Below are 5028 nucleotides of genomic sequence, written 5' to 3'. Positions count from 1 at the left end.
CACACACGTCACACACTCGCATTCAGCCGTCGTGTGGTCGTGTGTGTTAGTGTGTGTGTGTGTGTGTGTGTTGTGTGTGTGTGTGGTGTATATGTTGTGTGTGTTGTCGTGCATGGTGTGTGTGTGCGTGTGATGTTGTGCGTGTGCGTGGTGGTGCGTGCTGCGTGCGTGTATGTTGTGCGTGCGTGCGGCGTGTGTGTGTGTTGTGCCGTGCGCGTAGCGTGCGTGCCTGTAGTGCCGGTGCGTGCTGCGTGCGTGGTGTGTGTGTGGTGTATACCTGTACGTATATCTCGTCACGCAGAGCTTCGTTCATGAGCCCCTTCTGAACGATGTAGTCAGCCAGCAGCTTCTCCTTCCTGTCAGTCAGTGTGACGTCATTCATAAACCTGAGAATCTGAGGAAGAAACAGCGGCAACGATGATAATTACAATTATTCACTGATAATAACAATGCAGATGAGGGTGATGACAATGATAATGATAATGATGATGATGATGATGATGCGGGGGTAATGACGACTACGATGGGTGATGAGATGACGACGACGACATCCTGATATGATAATATGATGGGACTATGTTTGTTGTTGTTGTTGTTGTTGTGCTGCTCCGATAGTGACGAGAACGAGATAACGACGGACGACGACGACGACGACACGACGACGACGCACGACGACGATATGATGATGCTTGATGATGGTCGACTATTGTTGTCTGTTGTTGTTGTTGTTGTTGTTGTAGCTGCTGTGTCTGCTGCCTGATAATGATACTGGCTGCTGCTGCTCATAGCGATATGAGGATGATGAGATAATCGACGACAGCGAATGACGACGTGATGATGATGCATTACGCCTGAGGGAGGTAGTTCGACTGGCGGGCGTATGGAAGAATCATCGATGGATCATCATGTGTATCAGCACAGAGCGCAGCTGGTGGAGTATGGCTAGTCTCCATCATGTGCTAGTCTGTACATCTCCGCATCAACTATTACTGATCTGTATACCTCAGTTATTACAGGGTCTAATATACACCTGCTTGTGGGATATTACGGAGTATCTGTGTACAGTCATTAAGGTCATTATCATTATCATTAGCACAGCTCTTACTGTTATTATTGGATGGATTAGGTCTATACACATGGAAATGAGAATGTATCATTGTTTCAAAAGCACGAATTTTGGTCAATTTTCCGGCAGTGTGTACGATAGGGATTATACTTCACTTTGAGCATGGAATGTACTACTGGATCTGAATAGGCATTTAAGCGCAAGCGCGTTTCCATGCGAACTCGTTTTCATCGCCTCAAACGCATGAAACCTGCTCGCGAACTTTCGTTGTCCATTTTTTTGCTCTCTCTCTCTTCTCTCTCAGTCTCTGCTCTCGTCGGTTCTCTCTCTCTCTCTCTCTCGGTCCGGTAACGCCGTTAGTCCGCTATGAACCCAAGACGTGTTTTTCTCCACGTAACTCATGATTAATAATTTAATATCATCGTAGTCACGCGTTCAATCAATAGACATGACGTCATCATTAAAACGCATAGCGAACATAAACTATATGGAGAAGAGGAAGAGGGAGGGAGGGAGGAAAAAGAAGGATAGATATATAAGGGAGGGAAAGAAGCGGGAAAGAGGGAGAGAGAGCGAAAGGGAGAGGGAGCGGAAGAAGGGTAATATAGAAGAGTGAAAGGAGAGAGAGATGGAGAGAGAGGAGAGAGAGAGGAGTAGAGCGAGAGCGAGTGAGTGATGCGAGATAGACGGGCAGTAACGAAAAGGGAAGAGAGAAAGAAAGAGAGAAGGAAAGAGAAAGAGAGAGAATGGGGAGAGTGTGCGAGGGAAGAAGGAGGGAAGGAGAGAGAAAGAAAGAGAGGAGAGAGAGAGAGAGAGGAGAGAGAGAGAGAGAAGCAGAGAGCGGAGAGAGAGAGAGAGAGAGAGAGAGAGAGAGGAGAGCGAGAGATGAGAGAGAGAGAGCGATGAGAGCAGAGAGAGTAGAGAAGAGAGAGAGCAGAGAGTAATGTAAACCACGCATCACAGTTTTGAATATCATCAGTGATATCCTGGTAGTCGACCATCGACTGCTTCGGAAAGGCAATGGCGCTGTATCGGGTACTCGAACGCATGCGAAACTGCGCTGCCCCTTAGAAACGACAGAACATTCAAGCTCAGAGGAACAGGCAGTGCTTAAATCCAGGCACCACCGCCCGACAGCTGGCCGGCACAGCGCAGCGACCGCATAGTAAATTGCGACAGCACGCCATCGTGCGATGATGTCATGCCAGAATGGGCGACAGTGGCAAGCTAATAGTATCGGTGACAGTGTCATGCTGCTAGCGTACTCGACCAGGGTATCACGTATTTTATCGATTGTTACAGGTGTGTGAAACATCCTGTATTAAACGCGTAAATGTTGCAGACGTATAAAATTCTTTCGCTACACACTTACACTGGCTGGGGGTATAAACACGGAACGTATTACAGCTCTTGTATTGCGATAATACCAACATGTAGCTAAAAGTCGTAATGTGAATAAATTATAGTGTTGAGGCGGTGGGTCGGAGCACGATTATGAGAGCAACAATAGACGGCCACAGTCACATTGGAACGTCTTTTCAATAAAATATTAATGCTAAAATAATACGGAATGTAATCTAGTATAAAAATTCTTAATGTTTCTATACTCCACTCTTTCACCATGTATTGCCGAGTTTCCTGTAATATTCCCGTGTAATGGCCGGCGGCTTAGTGATAAGCATAGAGGCACTTACAGCGAATTTACGGGAACTGTCGGCCATAATTGGGTGATAAACGACAGTATAAGAAACATTAAGAAATTTATGTAGTATTCGTATTAAATTTGCGTTATTTTTAAGCATTATATTTTACTATGAAACTCTTTCAAAGTGCTTGTGCATAGAGCATCGGAAGCAGCAGCATATGCACACAGGTGATAAGCACTAGTATTCATTAATACAGATATCTCATAGCGTAAGCTACGAACGCAAACATACGTAATGGTGACAGCAGCAAGCTATGTTCTTTTGGTCACTATGATGAAATGACTCCCGTGTCGTGCACAGGGAGTGAGAGAAGGATAGATACGAGAGAATGAAAGCGAAAGAGAGAGAGGGGAGAGAATAGAGAAGAATTAGAGAGAGAGAGAGAGAAGAGAGAGAGAGAGAGAGAGAGAGAGAGAGAAGAGAGAGAGAGAGTGAGGAGGAGAGCGAGATTAGATAGAGAGATAGATAATATGAGAGATAGATGATATGAGAGATAGATAGATAAGAGAGGAGAGAGAGAGAGAGAAGAGAGAGGAGAGATGAGACGAGAGAAGAGAGAGAGAGAGAGGAGTAGATGATATAGATATTAGACAGATAGATAGATAGAAAAAGAGAGATAAATAGATGCGAGAGATAGAGATAGAGAGAGAGAAAGAAGAAAGATAGATAGATATAGAACTAGATAATAGATAGATAGATAGATAGATAGATGATAGAATTAGATAGATAGAATAGATAGAGACGAGATAGAGATAGAGAATAGAGGAGAGAAAGAGAGAGAAGAGAGAGAGAGAGAGAGAGAGAGAGAGAGAGAGAGAGAAAGAGAGAGAAAGAAGAGAGCGAAGGAAAGAGAAGAGAGAGAAGAGTGAGGAGAAGCTGAACCCTGTTGATAGCGAGTCGCAGAAAGCACCAGAAAGCAAGCGCTATCCGGAACCAAATCTTATTCCCCACAGAAAGTATCTCAGGCACGATCAGTGATGGCACGACCCCTAACCTGTATTACGAAGCTGAATGGGTAAAACATAGAGGTATTTGCGTCACGGTAAATAATAGGTATCCGCCACAATGGGTAAACGTAAGCATGTAGTAAATTATTTCCGTATAAGTATTGGCATAAGTTTTGCTGTTCTTGCGCATGCGTTAATATCCCGGTGTATTAGGCGATGATGACAGCGTCCCTGTGGCAGCAGAGCCGCGTATGAACGCCGGAGGGGAGAACACGTCGCTAACTTATTGATAGTCGTTGTGGCCAGCATTCCTGCGCCATAGCGTGGCAGAAGGATCAAGCAACGCAAGCTCGCTGTCAGGTAGTCTCGGTAGATAGACGTTCTCCACGATTCGGCGCCCGCGTAAGTATTTACCCCCGCCCGCTCAACCATCTCCTGCCGCGCGCGGAACAGCGCCGGAACAGCAGCAGCCAGAGCGGAATATCGGTCGGGCATTGTCGCCACGTATACGCACATCGTACAGAATAATGGCGCGGCCAGACTTCTAATCACATAAGCGCGATGTGGCGCGCGCCGTTTTTGTCGCGCCAGCAAGTGACGTCACGCTCGGTTAGCGCTGACGTCATCGTCGCCTGTCGTCGACCGCTAATAAATTGTCGAATTCCGGCGGTAGGATGGCACAATGGGTGCGATCAGAAGTATTACAGATTAGCCGGCGATTCGTTGTTGGCACTCAGCGGCCAGAGGTCAAGAGTCAAGATGGACACACGGGAGAAAAATTTCTTAGGTTAAACTATCTTAGATCTCTCCTCGACGCTAGCAGGCGGCACAACCGAGAGAGTCTGAATGCAATTAACAAGGCAAATAGTTTTCACGCATTTAAGGTGCACCAGCGAACGCGTGAGATAGAGGGAGTGATATGCAAAGAAGGGACAACAGACAGATAGAGCGAAAGAGAGAAGAGAGAGGGAGAGAGAGAGAGATGGAGAGAGAAGAAGAGAGAGAAGAGTGGGGAACGGAAAAGAACGTCACTGAAAAGTAGAAGTGTTAAAAACGGTTATTTATGTATGCATCGACGCTCAGCGTGTTTGGGAAGAGCGCTCGGTATTGAGATGGCGGTCACAGCAATGCTAGCAGAGTGAACGTGAATGAAGGAAGGTTTATACGCATCACACAACACACGCGCGCACACAATGACGCTCGTTGTCTGGGCTCAGCTTTTATGGAAAGAGAGATGAGAGAGAGAGAGAGAGGGCGGGACGAGAGAGAGAGAGAGAGAGAGAGAGAGAGAGAGAGAAAGAGAGATGAG

At 46.3% G+C, this 5028-nt stretch overlaps 1 long non-coding RNA gene across 1 annotated transcript in view; it reads right to left on the bottom strand.

Annotated features, from left to right (window-relative positions):
- Positions 1 to 2092: 2092 nt before the first annotated feature.
- Positions 2093 to 5028, bottom strand: part of LOC106815616 — a 19204-nt gene continuing 16268 nt past the window's right edge. The window contains exon 3 of the long non-coding RNA XR_001394762.1: positions 2093 to 2132. This is a non-coding gene — a long non-coding RNA (uncharacterized LOC106815616). The remainder of the gene's footprint in view (positions 2133 to 5028) is intronic.

This window comes from Priapulus caudatus, unplaced genomic scaffold (genome assembly GCF_000485595.1).
Source record: "Priapulus caudatus unplaced genomic scaffold, Priapulus_caudatus-5.0.1 Scaffold1158, whole genome shotgun sequence".
Classification (NCBI taxonomy): domain Eukaryota; kingdom Metazoa; phylum Priapulida; class Priapulimorpha; order Priapulimorphida; family Priapulidae; genus Priapulus; species Priapulus caudatus.
Note: the sequence above shows the minus strand (reverse complement) of the source record. Positions and strands in the feature narration are given on the sequence as shown.